Source organism: Mobula hypostoma, chromosome 10 (assembly GCF_963921235.1).
Source record: "Mobula hypostoma chromosome 10, sMobHyp1.1, whole genome shotgun sequence".
Taxonomy (NCBI): Eukaryota; Metazoa; Chordata; class Chondrichthyes; order Myliobatiformes; family Myliobatidae; genus Mobula; species Mobula hypostoma.
Genome location: NC_086106.1, coordinates 82,189,132 through 82,210,274, shown reverse-complemented (window position 1 = coordinate 82,210,274; position 21,143 = coordinate 82,189,132).

Here is a 21,143-nt window from a genome sequence, read left to right as displayed (position 1 = left end):
AGCAGTGAGAAGAGAGCATGTCCTGAAAAGGGGGTGTAATTGAGGATGGATGCTGACTTCCTGCGATTGCGCTCCATATAGATGTGCTCAATGGTGGGCTTTAACCCTGATGGACTGGGCTGTATCCATTACTTTTTGTAGGCTTTTCTGTACAAGGGCATTGGTGTTTTCATACCAAGCCACGATGCAACCAGTCATTAGTCTCTCCGCCACACATCCATGGAAGTTTATCAAGGTTTTACACGACATGCCAAATCTTCGCAAACTTCTAAGGAAGTAGAGGTGTCTCCATGCTTTCTTTGTAATGGCACTTGCTTTCTAGACCCAGGACAAATTCTCTGAAATGATAACAAGCAAATATATTTGAGTAAGTGTTGGTGGATTAAGAGGTTGTCATTGATATAGATTCACAGAACATATAGCATGAAAGCAAGCCCCTTAGCCCAACTTGTCCCTGTGGCCTCTAATGTGCCTTCCGAAACAAGTTCCGGTTACCTGCATTTGGCCCATATCTCTAAACCTGAACCTATCAGAGTGTCTTTGTATAGTTGAATGACAGACTTATTTTTACATATTCTTAAAACTAATCTGTTTAGGCAAATCTTTAAACAATCCTGTCAACGTCTCCTTCTCTGGATTGGTGTGAATTTTTGTCTAATCATTTTATTCTGGATTATTTTTGAGTATCTTTCCTTAAATCTGACAGTATTTAAATGTTCATTTCTTGAATGAAGAACCACAGAATTAGCCGCAGAGTAAGGGAAGTAGCATGCTTTGGAATATGTTGCAAAATCCATTTCAAAGTGTGTGTGTATTACACCCAATGGGGAAGATGCATGTTTCGGAGGAATCTCTTCGAAAGTTCTGAAAAATCCTACATTCTTGTTCTGTCTCTGGGATAAAACAAGGATAGAATTCCCAGGTCGTCAACTGCCAGCCTTTATAATGAATAGATTACTCTGCTTTTTCTCCCAGAAGGAATTCTACCACTAGGCATGCACTCTGCTTTCAAAAATTTGCAGGTATCATTCGCTTTGGAACTTCCTGGTCCACGCTTTATGTCCCACCAACCACACCCTATCTTATGGCATTTTCCCTTGCAACTGCAGGCAATGTAACACTAGTCCTGTTAACTTTGCCCTTCCCGCCACGCAGAGAACCAAACAACGCTTCCAAGGGGAGCAGGGATTTACTTGCTCTTCCTCCAATCTTATATGCAGCATTTAGTGCTTAGAATATGGTCTCTTCTGCACTGGAGAGCAATTTGTGTGATGGCTTTGTGAAGCACCTGCATTCAGTCCATAATATGGACTCTCAGAATCACTTTCCTTGACAGTTTACTCCTCTATCAATCTTCCACTCTAACCTATCAGTTTGTTGCAATGAAGCCTAATGTAAGGTTTAGGAGCAGCAGATTATGTTCCATCTGACCATAATGTAGCCTCCTGGACTCAGTATTGAATTCTACACATTTAGGTAACTTGATTTCTTTCTTTGACTCAGTTATCTTTCAGTGGTATTGGCTCTGCTTAAGGTTCAAAAGGTTCATTTGTTATCAAAGTATATAATTTGAAATTCTTCTTCTCCAGGTAGCCATGAAACCAAGAAAGAAAAGAAAGGCAGCACAATCATCAACTCCCCCCCCAAAAAAAAACTCCCGCTCCCCATAAAAGATGAGCAAAATGGAACAGGAATATCAACCCCCAAATCACTCCTTCCGCACAAAAGAAAACAAACAAAATGAAACAGACACATCGACCTCCCAAATCCCCCCTCCCACACACACACTAAAAATACAAAAAAGATTGGGCAAAAATCACAGAATATAAAAAACTATGACTGAAAAAAGAGTCTATAGTCCTAGCCCACATCCAAAACGCAGAAAACCTAGGAAGCACTGCCCAGGCCCAGGGGCAGACCTTTCCCTCTCCATAGCAGAGCCATCAAAAGACAGTCTGCTGGCGCTCATTCTTTGCACTTGTCTCAATGCTTCATTTCCACTCGTCACCTCAATCAGCGAACAATTGAAGCATTAATCGGTGAAACAGAGTCAAACCACCGCTTGCGCCCTGTCCTGCAGGCTTCTCACCACAATGTTCTTGCATGCTGTCTCCGTCTCCCGGAATCGCCTTGGAGACTACAGAGGGTTGAAGCACCCAAATGATCTCCAAGCTACTTCATTCACCTCGATATTTTAATTTCCCTTGTCACTTCAATCAGTGACCAGTGGAAAACTTAATCAGCAAAATGGAGTCGAACACTAGCTCACAGCCTGTCCGCCATGAGGTTCCCACAAACTGCCTCTGCCTCCTGGAAATCTCTCAGAGACTGCAGGGCACTATAACACCTAAACAATCCCCAAACAGCGAAGACACAGGCTCCAACAGTTCTGGAATTACATTTAAGAAAAAGAAAAAACATACATAAAAGACATAAAAGAAGTGAAATATATGGTTTCATGATCTATCCAGGAGATGTTGACCGAAGGAGCATTGTACACAGGCACCTTCTTGACCACAATTCTTGTTTACTTGTCTTATAACTTCTCTTATTCTCTGGAAGTGCGGAACATGCCCAGCCTCACCTCCCAGGCATGTCTTCCTGCTCTGTATTTCCAACTCCTTAGTTCTATTGTCTATGTTCTCACTCAATAAATGCTCCCTTCCACTCATAACTGATAACCTTAGTTACAGCTTATCGAACACAGGAAGAACTCAGCAAGCCAGGCAGAAACTAAGGAGGGAATAAACAGTCAACATTTTGGCCTGAGACCTTTCACTAGGAATTTATCGGGACTGTTTCTTGGCCCCAAACACAAACTGTTTATTCCACTCTGAAGATACTGCCTGACTTGCTAACTTCCTCCAGTAATTTGTGTGTGTTGCTGAAGTTTTCCAGCGTCTGCAGAATATCTTGTCTTTGCAGCTGATCCCCACAGTTACCCCAGTTTTACTCTACCAGAGATATTCCCTAATCCCCCTCCCTCCCTATACTGTAATACACTTTTTCTTTGTTCCTACACAGTTCTGACACAGAATGTTAGCTCTGTTTCTCTTTTCATAGCAGTGGCCTCACCTGCTGAGTATTTCCTGTTTTCAGTAAAGTCCATAACTCAGTGACTTGCTCTATGGCAAGCCAGCTCTGCTAACTTGCTAAATGAATTTGCTAGCAACTATTACAGCAAAGCTGTTTCAGTAATCTAAATGCTTTTTAATTCAGGCATTTGGTGACATGGCAATGTGGGCAGAATAAAATACTGAGCAAAAGATTCTGTAAAACCGTGTGACCTACAGCCAACATGATCTTGATGGGCCAAAGTGCCTGTTTCCTTGCTCTATCTCTAAATGATTTTGTAATCAGTCTTATCATAACTGTTTCTTTCTTCTTTCTTCAGATGGTGTATGGTGCTTCTCAGAGATTGGCCACTAGAGGGGGAAGTTGCGGGCCTGGAAATTGAATAGCATGGATTGGGTTTTATATGCAAGTTATGCACAAAAGATGTTTCGCCTATGTTCTGATATAATAGACTCCTCTGGCACACCCATCAGAAAATTGGACCCTACACCTCCAAGCATAGTCAATCCCAATGCAGCAAATATTTCCCAGCACCATTTGCGCATAGGAAATGGCACAGAAGAGGAGCTGAGCCCAGAGTAAATCAGCCATGACCATATTGAATTCTCCGGCTCCTATTTTCTTGTTTTCTTGTTTCTTGTGACGTTAACAAACACCACGCTCATTTCTGCCTGACTGACTGCAATTGGATCAATATTGTTCAAACCAGACCTTTGTCTGTTACTCCCGGTGAAACAAAAAGCAAACCCTGAAGCAAGTTTCAGGGAAGTATGAATAAAGAGAACTCATCAGGGATATGGAGTGTTGCCGCCTGGGTTTTTCATACTGGGCATATTTTTCACATGATTACTGAGGTAAGGGAGATGATAGGGGGTGGAAGTGAGGGTGCCTCCTCATATTTTCCCTCTGCCTAGTGATTTCTACATCATTATAGTAACCATTTAAACTACTGAGCTGTGCCTGCCATGGTGCAAGCCCTTTAAGACAGTGACCCACTTCCCAGGAACAATGGCACAGCAGCCATGCTCCCTGCAGACGGTTGCTATTGGGAGCAGCTTGTTCATCACCGTGGCTGACCACTTTAAGGTGAAATTCCAGAACCTTGTGTTTTTTCTTGGGGGTGGGGGCAGGATGTGGTGGGTACTCCCAGTTAGGCATTAGAACCTCTGTCATACAGCATTTACTTAATAAACAAAATCAGGTTGTAATCTGATTTTTTGCAAAACACCTAACAAGGAAATAACAATGTGTCATTTAAGGTACAGTCTGTTTCCAGCACAGGGGAGGATGAGGTTACTGACATATTCCTGGAGCCAAGCTTTGACTGAGAACAGCATGAAAGCCTAGCTCGCGAAGCATTATGATCCCATTTCCTTCAATACCAATATTCAGTCATTCTTACATCCTGGTCTCCCGTATGGGGACAAATCTCACCAATGGAGAGATACAGGAGGTATGAAGGGAAGCAAAGGAAGAGCTCTCCATTTTGTCTATTGTGACGATGTTGATGAAAGACAGCCATATGAGGAAAACAAAGCCATGCGGAAATAATCCAGGCACTTATTTCTTCAGCGAGTATCACATCTAATATTCATGACCTGATTCACAAGCACCAGCTTAGATAGCCGTACCAGAATAATTGTACAGCGCTGGTGAAAAGAGAACATTCGTGATTTATAGAACTCAAGGGAAATGGAAGAGGTTATTAAATATGATGCTTATAAAGAAGAGCAGTCCTGAGGGGAATTGATGAAAATAGGAGTGAATAAAAAATGCAATTAATGTTGGATTAATGTAAATGGGTGTTTCTTTTTCATTGGTAAATGGTTTATTATTGTCACATGTACCAAGTTACAGAGAAAAACACAGCTTGCTTACCATTCATACACATCAATTCATCACAAGAGTGCTTTGAGATGGAACAGGGTAAAATAATAAAAGATTGCAGAATAACATGTTATAATTACAGAGAAAGTGAAAAGCAGCTGGACAATAAACTAGAATATTGAACTAGAATAAGAGGAAACAATAACAATGCAGAATGAAGTGTAAAATAGTGCACTGCAGGTACATAATAAAATGCAAGATCATAACCGGATAGGTAGTGAAATCAAGAGTCCATCTTAATATACTAGGGAACCATTCAATAGTCTTCAAACAGCAGGATAGAAGCTGTCCTTGTGCCTGGTGGTGCAACTTCCTGCCTGATAGGAGGGGGTAAAATGAGAATGTCTGGAGTGTGTGGGGGTGTTTGATTATGTTGACTGCTTTACTGAGGCAGTAAACAGAGTCCACGGAGGGGAAGTTAACTTCCATGATGTGCTGAGCTGTCTTCACAACTCTCTGCAGTTTCTCGCAGTCACAGGCAGAGCAGTCACGATACCCAGCAATGATGCAACCAGATAGGGCGCTTCTATGTTACATCGATAACTGTTGAGTGTCACAGAGGACATGCCAAATTTCTTCAGCCTCCTGAGACAGTAAAGGTGCTGGGGAGCTTTCCTGGTCGTGGCATCTACGTGGCTAGACTACGACAGGCATTTGGTGATGTTCAGTCACAGAATTTGAAGCTCTCAGCACCGTTGATATAAACAGGAGCATGTACACCATCCCCTTCCTGAAGTCAATGACCAATTAGTTTGTTCTATTATCGTTGAAGGAAATGCTGTTGTTATGACATCATATCACAAGGCTGTCTATCTCCTTCATGTACTGCAACTTATCGTTACTTGTGACACGTGATGGTATCATCTGCAAGCTTATGGTTGGATTTAGAGTAGAATGTGGCCGTGCCATCATGAGTGCATAGGAAGCAGTGTAGTGCTGGAGGAAGCAGTATAGTGCTGGAGGAAGCAGTGTAGTGCTGGAGGAAGCAGTGTAGTGCTGGAGGAAGCAGTGTAGTGCTGGAGGAAGCAGTGTAGTGCCGGAGGAAGCAGTGTAGTGCTGGAAGACGCAGTGTAGTGCTGGAAGACGCAGTGTAGTGCTGGAGGACGCAGTGTATTGCTGGAGGAAGCAGTGTGGTGCTGGAGGAAGCAGTGTAGTGCTGGAGGAAGCAGTGTAGTGCTGGAGGAAGCAGTGTAGTGCTGGAAGACGCAGTGTAGTGCCGGAGGAAGCAGTGTAATGCTGGAAGATGCAGTGTAGTGCTGGAGGAAGCAGTGTAGTGCTGGAGGACGCAGTGTAGTGCCGGAGGACACAGTGTAGTGCTGGAGGAAGTAGTGTAGTGCTGGAGGAAGCAGTGTAGTGCTGGAGGACGCAGTGTAGTGCTGGAGGAAGCAGTGTAGTGCTGGAGGACACAGTGTAGCGCTGGAGGAAGCAGTGTGGTGCTGGAAGACGCAGTGTAGTGCTGGAGGAAGCAGTGTAGTGCTGGAGGACGCAGTGTAGTGCTGGAGGACGCAGTGTAGAGCTGGAAGACGCAGTGTAGTGCTGGAGGACGCAGTGTAGTGCTGGAGGACGCAGTGTAGTGCTGGAAGATGCAGTGTACTGCGGAGGACACAGTGTAGTGCTGGAGAAAGCAGTTTAGTGCTGGAGGAAGCAGTGTAGTGCTGGAGGAAGCAGTGTAGTGCTGGAGGACGCAGTGTAGTTCTGGAGGACACAGTGTACTGCTGGAAGACGCAGTGTAGTGCTGGAGGAAGCAGTGTAGTGCTGGAGGACGCAGTGTAGTGCTGGAAGATGCAGTGTACTGCGGAGGACACAGTATAGTGCTGGAGGAAGCAGTGTAGTGCTGGAGGAAGCAGTGTAGTGCTGGAGGAAGCAGTGTAGTGCCGGAGGAAGCAGTGTAGTGCTGGAAGACGCAGTGTAGTGCTGGAAGACGCAGTGTAGTGCTGGAGGACGCAGTGTATTGCTGGAGGAAGCAGTGTGGTGCTGGAGGAAGCAGTGTAGTGCTGGAGGAAGCAGTGTAGTGCTGGAGGAAGCAGTGTAGTGCTGGAAGACGCAGTGTAGTGCCGGAGGAAGTAGTGTAATGCTGGAAGATGCAGTGTAGTGCTGGAGGAAGCAGTGTAGTGCTGGAGGACGCAGTGTAGTGCCGGAGGACGCAGTGTAGTGCTGGAGGAAGCAGTGTAGTGCTGGAGGAAGCAGTGTAGTGCTGGAGGATGCAGTGTAGTGCTGGAGGAAGCAGTGTAGTGCTGGAGGACACAGTGTAGCGCTGGAGGAAGCAGTGTGGTGCTGGAAGACGCAGTGTAGTGCTGGAGGAAGCAGTGTAGTGCTGGAGGACGCAGTGTAGTGCTGGAGGACACAGTGTAGAGCTGGAAGACGTAGTGTAGTGCTGGAGGAAGCAGTGTAGTGCTGGAGGACGCAGTGTAGTGCTGGAAGATGCAGTGTACTGCGGAGGACACAGTGTAGTGCTGGAGAAAGCAGTTTAGTGCTGGAGGAAGCAGTGTAGTGCTGGAGGAAGCAGTTTATTGCTGGAGGACGCAGTGTAGTTCTGGAGGACACAGTGTACTGCTGGAGGACGCAGTGTAGTGCCGGAGGAAGCAGTGTAGTGCTGGAGGAAGCAGTGTAGTGCTGGAGGAAGCAGTGTAGTGTTGGAGGACACAGTGCAGTGCTGGAGGAAGCAGTGTAGTGCTGGAGGAAGCAGTGTCATGCGGAGGAAGCAGTGTAGTGCTGGAGGACACAGTGTAGTGCTAGAGGAAGCAGTGTAGTGCTGGAGGAAGCAGTGTCATGCGGAGGAAGCAGTGTAGTGCTGGAGGAAGCAGTGTAGTGCTGGAGGAAGCAGTGTAGTGCTGGAGGACGCAGTGTACTGCTGGAGGACTCAGTGTAGTGCTGGAGGAAGCAGTGTAGTGCTGGAGCATGCAGTGTAGTGCCGGAGGAAGCAGTGTCGTGCTGGAGGATGCAGTGTAGTGCTGGAGGAAGCAGTGTAGTACTGGAGGAAGCAGTGTAGTGCTGGAGGAAGCACTGTAGTGCTGGAGGATGCAGTGTAGTGCTGGAGGAAGCAGTGTAGTGCTGGAGGAAGCAGTGTAGTGCTGGAGGATGCAGTGTAGTGCCGGAGGAAGCAGTGTCGTGCTGGAGGACGCAGTGTATTGCTGGAGGAAGCAGTGTAGTGCTGGAGGAAGCAGTGTAGTGCTGGAAGATGCAGTGTAGTGCTGGAGGAAGCAGTGTTGTGCTGGAGGACGCAGTGTAGTGCTGGAGGAAGCAGTGTAGTGCTGGAGGACGCAGTGTAGTGCTGGAGGACGCAGTGTAGTGCTGGAGGACGCACTGTAGTGCTGGAGGAAGCAGTGTAGTGCTGGAGGGCGCAGTGTAGTGCTGGAGGAAGCAGTGTAGTGCTGGAGGAAGCAGTGTAGTGCTGGAAGACGCAGTGTAGTGCTGGAGGAAGCAGTGTAGTGCTGGAGGAAGCAGTGTAGTGCTGGAGGACACAGTGTAGTGCTGGAGGACGCAGTGTAGTGCTGGAGGAAGCAGTGTAGTGCTGGAGGAAGCAGTGTAGTGCTGAAGGATGCAGTGTAGTGCTGGAGGAAGCAGTGTAGTGCTGGAGGAAGCAATGTAGTGCTGGAGGAAGCAGTGTAGTGCTGGAGGAAGCAGTGTAGTGCTGGAGGACGCAGTGTAGTGCTGGAGGAAGCAGTGTAGTGCTGGAGGACACTGTGTAGTGCTGGAGGAAGCAGTGTAATGCTGGAAGAAGCAGTGTCATGCGGAGGAAGCAGTGTAGTGCTGGAGGAAGCAGTGTAGTGCTGGAGGACACAGTGTAGTGCTGGAGGACGCAGTGTAGTGCTGAAGGACGCAGTGTAGTGCTGGAGGACGCAGTGTAGTGCTGGAGGAAGCAGTGTAGTGCTGGAGGATGCAGTGTAGTGCCGGAGGAAACAGTGTCGTGCTGGAGGATGCAGTGTATTGCTGGAGGAAGCAGTGTAGTGCTGGAGGATGCAGTGTAGTGCCGGAGGAAGCAGTGTCGTGCCGGAGGAAGCAGTGTAATGCTGGAGGACGCAGTGTAGTGCTGGAGGAAGCAGTGTAGTGCTGGAGGAAGCAGTGTAGTGCTGGAGGAAGCAGTGTAGTGCTGGAGGAAGCAGTGTAGTGCTGGAAGACGCAGTGTAGTGCTGGAGGAAGCAGTGTAGTGCTGGAGGATGCAGTGTAGTGCTGGAGGAAGCAGTGTAGTGCTGGAGGACGCAGTGTAGTGCTGGAGGACGCAGTGTAGTGCTGGAGGAAGCAGTGTAGTGTTGGAGGAAGCAGTGTAGTGCTGGAGGACGCAGTGTAGTGCTGGAGGAAGCAGTGTAGTGCTGGAGGACACAGTGTAGTGCTGAAGGATGCAGTGTAGTGCTGGAGGAAGCAGTGTAGTGCTGGAGAAAGCAGTGTAGTGCTGGAGGAAGCAATGTAGTGCTGGAGGAAGCAGTGTGGTGCTGGAGGAAGCAGTGTAGTGCTGGAGGACGCAGTGTAGTGCTGGAGGAAGCAGTGTAGTTCTGGAGGACACTGTGTAGTGCTGGAGGAAGCAGTGTAATGCTGGAGGAAGCAGTGTAGTGCTGGAGGACGCAGTGTAGTGCTGGAGGACGCAGTGTAGTGCTGGAGGAAGCAGTGTAGTGTTGGAGGAAGCAGTGTAGTGCTGGAGGACGCAGTGTAGTGCTGGAGGAAGCAGTGTAGTGCTGGAGGACACAGTGTAGTGCTGAAGGATGCAGTGTAGTGCTGGAGGAAGCAGTGTAGTGCTGGAGAAAGCAGTGTAGTGCTGGAGGAAGCAATGTAGTGCTGGAGGAAGCAGTGTGGTGCTGGAGGAAGCAGTGTAGTGCTGGAGGACGCAGTGTAGTGCTGGAGGAAGCAGTGTAGTTCTGGAGGACACTGTGTAGTGCTGGAGCAAGCAGTGTAATGCTGGAGGAAGCAGTGTAGTGCTGGAGGACGTAGTGTAGTGCTAGAAGAAGCAGTGTAGTGCTGGAGGAAGCAGTGTAGTGCTGGAAGACGCAGTGTAGTGCTGGAGGAAGCAGTTTAGTGCTGGAGGAAGCAGTGTAGTGCTGGAGGAAGCAGTTTATTGCTGGAGGATGCAGTGTAGTTCTGGAGGACGCAGTGTACTGCTGGAGGACGCAGTGTAGTGCCGGAGGAAGCAGTGTAGTGCTGGAGGAAGCAGTGTAGTGCTGGAGGAAGCAGTGTAGTGCTGGAGGACACAGTGTAGTGCTGGAGGAAGCAGTGTAGTGCCAGAGGAAGCAGTGTAGTGCTGGAGGAAGCAGTGTAGTGCTGGAGGAAGCAGTGTAGTGCTGGAGGACACAGTGTAGTGCTGGAGGAAGCAGTGTAGTGCTGGAGGACGCAGTGTAGTGCTGAAGGAAGCAGTGTAGTGCTGGAGGACACAGTGTAGTGCCGGAGGAAGCAGTGTAGTGCCGGAGGAAGCAGTGTCGTGCTGGAGGACGCAGTGTAGTGCTGGAGGAAGCAGTGTAGTGCTGGAGGACACACTGTAGAAACATAGAAACATAGAAAATAGGTGCAGGAGTAGGCCATTCAGCCCTTCGAGCCTGCACCGCCATTTATTATGATCATGGCTGATCATCCAACTCAGAACCCAGCCTTCCCTCCATACCCCCTGACCCCTGTAGCCACAAGGGCCATATCTAACTCCCTCTTAAACATAGCCAATGAACTGGCCTCAACAGTTTGCTGTGGCAGAGAATTCCACAGATTCACCACTCTCTGTGTGAAGAAGTTTTTCCTAATCTCGGTCCTAAAAGGCTTCCCCTCTATCCTCAAACTGTGACCCCTCGCTCTGGACCTCCCCAACATCGGGAACAATCTTCCCGCATCTAGCCTGTCCAATCCCTTTAGGATCTTATACGTTTCAATCAGATCCCCCCTCAATCTTCTAAATTCCAACGAGTACAAGCCCAGTTCATCCAGTCTTTCTTCATATGAAAGTCCTGCCATCCCAGGAATCAATCTGGTGAACCTTCTTTGTACTCCCTCTATGGCAAAGATGTCTTTCCTCAGATTAGGGGACCAAAACTGCACACAATACTCCAGGTGTGGTCTCACCAAGGCCTTGTACAACTGCAGTAGTACCTCCCTGCTCCTGTACTCGAATCCTCTCGCTATAAATGCCAGCATACCGTTCGCCTTTTTCACCGCCTGCTGTACCTGCATGCCCACTTTCAATGACTGGTGTATAATGACACCCAGGACTCGTTGCACCTCCCCTTTTCCTAATCGGCCACCATTCAGATAATAATCTGTTTTCCTATTTTTGCCACCAAAGTGGATAACTTCACATTTATCCACATTAAATTGCATCTGCCATGAGTTTGCCCACTCACCCAACCTATCCAAGTCACCCTGCATCCTCTTAGCATCCTCCTCACTGCTAACACTGCCACCCAGCTTCGTGTCATCCGCAAACTTGGAGATGCTGCATTTAATTCCCTCATCCAAGTCATTAATATATATTGTAAACAACTGGGGTCCCAGCACTGAGCCTTGCGGTACCCCACTAGTCACCGCCTGCCATTCTGAAAAGGTCCCGTTTATTCCCACTCTTTGCTTCCTGTCTGCTAACCAATTCTCCACCCACACCAATACCTTACCCCCAATACCGTGTGCTTTAAGTTTGCACACTAATCTCCTGTGTGGGACCTTGTCAAAAGCCTTTTGAAAATCCAAATATACCACATCCACTGGTTCTCCCCTATCCACTCTACTAGTTACGTCCTCAAAAAATTCTATGAGATTCGTCAGACATGATTTTCCTTTCACAAATCCATGCTGACTTTGTCCGATCATTTCACCGCTTTCCAAATGTGCTGTTATCACATCCTTGATAACTGACTCCAGCAGTTTCCCCACCACCAACGTTAGGCTAACCGGCCTATAATTCCCCGGTTTCTCTCTCCCTCCTTTTTTAAAAAGTGGGGTTACATTAGCCACCCTCCAATCCTCAGGAACTAGTCCAGAATCTAACGAGTTTTGAAAAATTATCACTAATGCATCCACTATTTCTTGGGCTACTTCCTTAAGCACTCTGGGATGCAGACCATCTGGCCCTGGGGATGTATCTGCCTTCAATCCCTTCAATTTACCTAACACCACTTCCCTACTAACATGTATTTCACTCAGTTCCTCCATCTCACTGGACCCTCTGTCCCTTACTATTTCTGGAAGATTATTTATGTCCTCCTTAGTGAAGACAGAACCAAAGTAATTATTCAATTGGTCTGCCATGTCTTTGCTCCCCATAATCAATTCACCTGTTTCTGTCTGCAGGGGACCTACATTTGTCTTTATCAGTCTTTTCCTTTTTACGTATCTATAAAAGCTTTTACAGTCCGTTTTTATGTTCTCTGCCAGTTTTCTCTCATAATCTTTTTTCCCCTTCCTAATTAAGCCCTTTGTCTTCCTCTGCTGAACTCTGAATTTCTCCCAGTCCTCAGGTGAGCCACTTTCTCTGGCTAATTTGTATGCTACTTCTTTGGAATTGATACATAGAAACATAGAAAATAGGTGCAGGAGTAGGCCATTCGGCCCTTCGAGCCTGCACCGCCATTTATTATGATCATGGCTGATCATCCAACTCAGAACCCAGCCTTCCCTCCATACCCCCTGACCCCTGTAGCCACAAGGGCCATATCTAACTTCCTTTTAAACATAGCTAATGAACTGGCCTCAACAGTTTGCTGTGGCAGAGAATTCCACAGATTCACCACTCTCTGTGTGAAGAAGTTTTTCCTAACCTCGGTCCTAAAAGGCTTCCCCTCTATCCTCAAACTGTGACCCCTCGTTCTAGACCTCCCCAACATCGGGAACAATCTTCCTGCATCTAGCCTGTCCAATCCCTTTAGGATCTTATACGTTTCAATCAGATCCCCCCTCAATCTTCTAAATTCCAACGAGTACAAGCCCAGTTCATCCAGTCTTTCTTCATATGAAAGACCTGCCATCCCAGGAATCAATCTGGTGAACCTTCTTTGTACTCCCTCTATGGCAAAGATGTCTTTCCTCAGATTAGGGGACCAAAACTGCACACAATACTCCAGGTGTGGTCTCACCAAGGCCTTGTACAACTGCAGTAGTACCTCCCTGCTCCTGTACTCGAATCCTCTCGCTATAAATGCCAGCATACCGTTCGCCTTTTTCACCGCCTGCTGTACCTGCATGCCCACTTTCAATGACTGGTGTATAATGACACCCAGGTCTCGTTGCACCTCCCCTTTTCCTAATCGGCCACCATTCAGATAATAATCTGTTTTCCTATTTTTGCCACCAAAGTGGATAACTTCACATTTATCCACATTAAATTGCATCTGCCATGAGTTTGCCCACTCACCCAACCTATCCAAGTCACCCTGCATCCTCTTAGCATCCTCCTCACTGCTAACACTGCCACCCAGCTTCGTGTCATCCGCAAACTTGGAGATGCTGCATTTAATTCCCTCATCCAAGTCATTAATATATATTGTAAACAACTGGGGTCCCAGCACTGAGCCTTGCGGTACCCCACTAGTCACCGCCTGCCATTCTGAAAAGGTCCCGTTTATTCCCACTCTTTGCTTCCTGTCTGCTAACCAATTCTCCACCCACACCAATACCTTACCCCCAATACCGTGTGCTTTAAGTTTGCACACTAATCTCCTATGTGGGACCTTGTCAAAAGCCTTTTGAAAATCCAAATATACCACATCCACTGGTTCTCCCCTATCCACTCTACTAGTTACATCCTCAAAAAATTCTATGAGATTCGTCAGACATGATTTTCCTTTCACAAATCCATGCTGACTTTGTCCGATCATTTCACCGCTTTCCAAATGTGCTGTTATCACATCCTTGATAACTGACTCCAGCAGTTTCCCCACCACCGACGTTAGGCTAACCGGCCTATAATTCCCCGGTTTCTCTCTCCCTCCTTTTTTAAAAAGTGGGGTTACATTAGCCACCCTCCAATCCTCAGGAACTAGTCCAGAATCTAACGAGTTTTGAAAAATTATCACTAATGCATCCACTATTTCTTGGGCCACTTCCTTAAGCACTCTGGGATGCAGACCATCTGGCCCTGGGGATTTATCTGCCTTCAATCCCTTCAATTTACCTAACACCACTTCCCTACTAACATGTATTTCGCTCAGTTCCTCCATCTCACTGGACCCTCTGTCCCTTACTATTTCTGGAAGATTATTTATGTCCTCCTTAGTGAAGACAGAACCAAAGTAATTATTCAATTGGTCTGCCATGTCCTTGCTCCCCATAATCAATTCACCTGTTTCTGTTTGCAGGGGACCTACATTTGTCTTTATCAGTCTTTTCCTTTTTACATATCTATAAAAGCTTTTACAGTCCGTTTTTATGTTCTCTGCCAGTTTTCTCTCATAATCTTTTTTCCCCTTCCTAATTAAGCCCTTTGTCCTCCTCTGCTGAACTCTGAATTTCTCCCAGTCCTCAGGTGAGCCACTTTCTCTGGCTAATTTGTATGCTACTTCTTTGGAATTGATACTATCCCTAATTTCTCTTGTCAGCCACGGGTGCACTACCTTCCTTGATTTATTCTTTTGCCAAACTGGGATGAACAATTGTTGTAGTTCATCCATGCAACCTTTAAATGCCTGCCATTGCATATCCACCGTCAATCCTTGAAGTGTCATTTGCCAGTCTATCTTAGCTAATTCATGTCTCATACCTTCAAAGTTACCCCTCTTTAAGTTCAGAACCTTTGTTTCTGAATTAACTACGTCACTCTCCATGTTAATGAAGAATTCCACCATATTATGGTCACTCTTACCCAAGGGGCCTCTCACGACAAGATCGCTAATTAACCCTTCCTCATTGCTCAAAACCCAGTCCAGAATAGCCTGCTCTCTAGTCGGTTCCTCGACATGTTGGTTCAAAAACCCATCCCGCATACATTCCAAGAAATCCTCTTCCTCAGCACCTTTACCAATTTGGTTCACCCAGTCTACATGTAGATTGAAGTCACCCATTATAACTGCTGTTCCTTTATTGCACACATTTCTAATTTCCTGTTTAATACCATCTCCGACCTCACTACTACTGTTAGGTGGCCTGTACACAACTCCCACCAGCGTCTTCTGCCCCTTAGTGTTACGCAGCTCTACCCATATCGATTCCACATCTTCCCGGCTTATGTCCTTCCTTTCTATTGCGTTAATCTCTTTTTTAACCAGCAACGCCACCCCACCTCCCCTTCCTTCGTGTCTATCCCTCCTGAATATTGAATATCCCTGAACGTTGAGCTCCCATCCCTGGTCACCCTGGAGCCATGTCTCTGTGATCCCAACTATATCATAATCATTAATAACAATCTGCACTTTCAATTCATCCACCTTATTACGAATGCTCCTTGCATTGACACATAAAGCCTTCAGGCACTCTTTTACAACTCTCTTAGCCCTTTTTAATGCTTGCCCTGGATTTGTCGGCCTGCCACTTTTACTTTTCCCCTTTGTACTTTTTGCTTCTACGCTCACTTTACACCCCTCTGTCTCTCTGCACTGGTTCCCATCCCTCTGTTGTGAACTAACCTCCTCACACCTAGCCGCTTTAATTTGATTCCCACCCCCCAACCATTCTAGTTTAAAGTCACCTCAGTAGCCCCCGCTAATCTCCCTGCCAGGATATTGGTCCCCCGAGGATTTAAGTGTAACCCGTCCTTTTTGTACAGGTCACACCTGCGCCAAAAGAGGTCCCAATGATCCAAAAACTTGAATCCCTGCCCCCTGCTCCAATCCCTCAGCCACGCATTTATCCTCCACCTCATCGCATTCCTACTCTCACTGTCGCGTGGCACAGGCAGTAATCCCGAGATTACTACCTTTGCGGTCCTTTTTCTCAACTCCCTTCCTAGCTCCCTATATTCTTCTTTCAGGACCTCATCCCTTTTCCTACCTATGTCATTGGTACCTATATGTACCAGGACCTCTGGCTCTTCACCCTCCCACTTCAGGATATCTTGGACACGATCAGAAATATCCCGGACCCTGGCACCAGGGAGGCAAACTACCATCCGAGTCTCTGGACTGCGTCCACAGAATCGCCTATCTGACCCCCTTACTATCGAGTCCCCTATCACAACTGCCCTCCTCTTCCTTGCCCTACCCTTCTGAGCTACAGGGCCAGACTCTGTGCCGGAGGCAGGGCCACTGTCGCTTCCCCCGGGTAAGCTGTCCCCCCCAACAGTACTCAAACAGGAGTACCTGTTGTTAAGGGGCACAGCCGCCGGGGTACTCCCCATCACCTTCCTTTTCCCCTTCCCCCTCCTAACCGTGACCCACTATCCCTAATTTCTCTTGTCAGCCACGGGTGCACTACCTTCCTTGATTTATTCTTTTGCCAAACTGGGATGAACAATTGTTGTAGTTCAGTGCTGGAGGAAGCAGTGTAGTGCTGGAGGAAGCAGTGTAGTGCTGGAGGACGCAGTTTAGTGCTGGAGGAAGCAGTGTAGTACTGGAGGAAGCAGTGTAGTGCTGGAGGACGCAGTGTAGTGCTGGAGGACACAGTGTAGTGCCGGAGGAAGCAGTGTTGTGCTGGAGGACGCAGTGTAGTTCTGGAGGAAGCAGTGTCGTGCGGAGGAAGCAGTGTAGTTCTGGAGGACGCAGTGTATTGCTGGAGGAAGCAGTGTAGTGCTGGAGGAAGCAGTGTAGTGCTGGAAGATGCAGTGTAGTGCCAGAAGACGCAGTGTAGTGCTGGAAGACGCAGTGTAGTGCTGGGGGAAGCAGTGTAGTGCTGGAGGACGTAGTGTAGTGCTGGAGGAAGCAGTGTTGTGCTGGAGGACGCAGTGTAGTGCTGGAGGAAGCAGTGTAGTGCCAGAAGACGCAGTGTAGTGCTGGAAGACGCAGTGTAGTGCTGGGGGAAGCAGTGTAGTGCTGGAGGACGCAGTGTAGTGCTGGAGGAAGCAGTGTAGTGCTGGAAGACTCAGTGTAGTTCTGGAGGAAGCAGTGTAGTGCTGGAGGACGCAGTGTAGTGCTGGAGGAAGCAGTGTAGTGCTGGAGGGTGCAGTGTAGTGCTGGAAGACGCAGTGTAGTGCTGGAAGACGCAGTGTAGTGCTGGAGGAAGCAGTGTAGTGCTGGAGGAAGCAGTGTAGTGCTGGAGGGCGCAGTGTAGTGCTGGAGGACGCAGTGTAGTGCTGGAGGATGCAGTGTAGTGCTGGAGGATGCAGTGTCGTGCTGGAGGAAGCAGTGTAGTGCCGGAGGAAGCAGTGTAGTGCTGGAGGAAGCAGTGTAGTGCTGGAGGACGCAGTGTAGTGCCGGGGGAAGCAGTGTAGTGCCGGAGGACGCAGTGTAGTGCCGGAGGAAGCAGTGTAGTGCTGGAGGACGCAGTGTAGTGCTGGAGGACGCAGTGTAGTGCTGGAGGAAGCAGTGTAGTTCTGGAGGACACAGTGTAGTGCTGGAGGAAGCAGTGTAGTGCTGGAGGAAGCAGTGTAGTGCTGGAGGACACAGTGTAGTGCTGGAGGAAGCAGTGTAGTGCTGGATGACGCAACCTTCTGTGCAACAGGTCTTGAGGCTGATCGTGGCAGAGGAGTTGCTGTTTATTCTTGCTAATGGCACTCTGTTAGTCAGCAAGTTAAGGATCCTGTGGCAATAGAAGATGTAAAGATCCAGGTCTAGGAGTTTGAAGATGAGTTTGCTTGAAATCATCATACTGAGAGCTGAGTTGTGGTCAATAAACAATAGTCTAATGTAGGTGTCTTTACTGTCCAAATGCTCCAGAGATAAGCAAGGATTTAGTCTCTGATGTTTTGGAGGTAGGCAAATTATGTAGGCTGGCATTGTTCAACAAAAACTCTCTGGGTCAAATGATCTAATTGAATGTGGTATCTCTCTATGACCCTCTCCATAACAGTGAGTGAGTGGCTGGGAAACTGGTTTCCCTTAGCTGTGCATAACAGGATAACAGCTGCTCAGCACTTGCCTCATAAAAAGATAATTGAGGAACATCGTACTAATCTGCAGATTCCACTGTGGACAAATAGAAGTCATATCCCTGGTATAGTCATCTCTGGACAACTGGAAGTGATGTTCTTGACACTGCCATCTCTCTGGGCAGTAACACACAAAGTTAGATGTTGCCTTCAGAAGTCCAAAGATGCAGTTCAGTCTTAAATTTAGGCACTGCCTTTGTGCGGTTTTCACACTCTCCTTTGAACCACAGGCGCTCATTTCCTGCCATCTCACAGGGACTTGCTGGTTAGTTAGTTACTGTAAATTACTCCTGGTGTAACTGGGAGGAGAGAAAGTCAGTTGTAGGAGAATGTGAGATATAATATGCAATGAGAAGCAAGCAGCAGAACGGCATTGATGTGATGGCTCTGTGAGCTGGCACAACCTCCTCGGGCCGATCTCTCATACTACGAACAACAGAGCTGCTCGTTCTAAGTGAACTCTCAAGTTATTGGTACATGGATTTTAACATCCAAGTCTCTTTACTTTTCAACCAATGTTAGTTCTGGTCCCGCACTGACTCTGTGTTGTTCATGACAGTGTGATGGCAATGGGCCACCTCATTCTCACTTTGATTAGGGTTCTATGCTGAAGCTCCTTTAAGCAATAACACTGAAATTAGTAACTCAAACACAAATCACCCTGAAGCAATAAATTATACAAACTGCTTCACTGAAGCAGAGCAGTGCAACATGGCATCATACTAATTAGCATAATTGCTTTGCGGTGCCAGTGATCACCAATTGAAATTTAATTTTCACCGCTCTCTGTAAGGAGTTTGTAGATTCTCCCCGTGACATCTTGAGTTTCCTCTGGGTATTCCGGTTTCCTTCAACGTTCCACAGATCCACTGTTAGGATTAGAGCTAGAAAAATGTTGGCAAGCTATGTTGGAGCCAGAAGCATATTGACACTTCTGGGCTCTCCCCAGCACAATCTTTGCTGATTTGTTTTGAAGCAAATGACGCATTTTACATATGCTTCGATGTACCTGTGATAAATAAAGTGAATCTTTTTCTCTCTTTAATCTAATTTTATCTATTGTCGTGGTTTTCTATACTGCCTCTTTTGCATATTTTTTCTCTTCTGTTATTCCTTCTCATGACTTCACATTCTACACCCAATTTTATTTTTCTCTTTTATACAAATTTGCTGAATAAGCTCTTATAACTCATCCTCTTTCTTCTTCATTTTTCTGTAATTTCCTGTCAATCACTGTGTGCTTGAATTTTCCTGGACATTCAATGTTCCAGTATTGATTTGCATCCTCAGCAAAATGAAATCAATTCTAAATAGCCCATGAAAAGTGGGAAACTTGCACCATGTGTAGAAAAGTGCCCTGATCTAGGAAAATTTAGCCAATTATTTAGAAAACTAAACTAACGAGCTGTTTAAAAATGTTATGTCATGTACAGGACTGTGTAATTCATCTGAGAAATCTTATTACACCACATCCTAATCATGAACATATTAGCATCTGCTTTTTAGCCTCTGTACAAACACCTGTTTAAATTGACATGAATCCATTGTCTACAAACTCTGAGAGTTCAAAGTTCAAATAACATTTATCAACAGAGTACATATATGTCACCACTTACAACCTTGGGACTCTTCTTCCTGCAGGCATACTTAGGAAATCTATAGAACAGTAACTGTAAACAGGATCAATGAACAACAAACTGTGCAAATGCAAATATGAATGAATAGCAATTAAATAATGAGAGCATGAAATAGCAAGACAAATAGAGCTTAAAGTGAGATCATTGGTCAAGGGAACACCAGGAATAGAATGAGTGTAGTTATCCTCTTTCATTCAAGAGCCTGATGGTTGAACCGTTCTTGAACCTGGTGGTACGAGTCCTGAGGCACTTCTACCTTTTACTTGATGACAACAGCGAGAAAAGAGCACAACCTGGGTGGTGAGAATCTTTGATGATGGATGCTGCTTTTCTACAGCAAAGTTTCATATAGATATGCTCAGTGGTTGGGAGGGTTTTACCTGCGATGTACTGGGCCAAATCCACCATCTTTTGAAGGATTCTTCATTCAGAGGCACTGGTGCTGCCATACCAGGCCGTAATGCAGCCAATCAATACACTTTCCACCGCACATCTATAGAAGTTTGCCAAGGTTTACTGAACCTCTGCAGGCTCCTCAGGAAGTAGTGGCACTGTCATGCTTTCTTTGCAATTATTTATATGATGTGGCAGGACAGGACCTCTGAGATAGTGACACCAAGGAATTTAAGGTTACTGACCCTCTCCACCTCTGATCCTCCAATGATTACTGGCTCGTGGATGTCTGGTTTCCCTTTCCTGAAGTCTACAATTAGTTCCTTGGTTTTATCAACATTGAGTGAAAGGTTGTTGTTGTTACATCCGTTCAGAAATACCTGAGGCCGCGACATATCAAATAACGCAAACACGAGGAATTCTGCAGATGCTGGAAATTCAAGCAACACACATCAAAGTTGCTGGTGAACGGAGCAGGCCAGGCAGCATCTCTAGGAAGAGGTACAGTCGACGAAGGGTCTCGGCCTGAAACGTTGACTGTACTTCTTCCTAGAGATGCTGCCTGGCCTGCTGCGTTCACCAGCAACTTTGATGTGTGTTGATCACATATCAAATAACTGTTTCTCCAGTCTCAAGCCTGCTGATGTTATCAATTTCTTTCTTTTATAATAGTACAGGCTGGTGTATGTAGTACTTACAGTATATGATATGCTGTGTGTGTGTGTGTGTGTGTGTGTGTGTGTGTGTGCATTATCCTTGATGTACTACTCCATTATCTGTGCTATGCAGTGTTTCTCGTCATTTTGTTGTCGCTCAAAGTTATGCAGCATAGCACCATCTTGTGGTACATCAACATACAACCTAAAGTGTAAAATTTGCAAGAAGCGGATAATTTGGCCAGCATATTGAGATCACTCTTTCTCTTCTTCAAAATAGTCCCATTGAACCTTTTGGTTTAATTGGAGAGGAAAAATGGCCTTTGATGTCTCATGAGAAATTGTTAGCTGGAGTAAAGTGATTGTCTTTCCATCTGCCAGTGGACAGTTGCTCTTGCTGTTTGGTGTAAATACCTTGAACCTACAACCTTTAAACTCAGAATGCTTTGGTGTCAGTTTTACTCCCTAAATCAAGTAGATTTGAATAATTTAGATGTTGAACTGCTGGAAAATTCTTCCACATGACCGTAATACATCTCCAATGCATTCACTTCCAAACTTCTTGGTGGCAAGTAG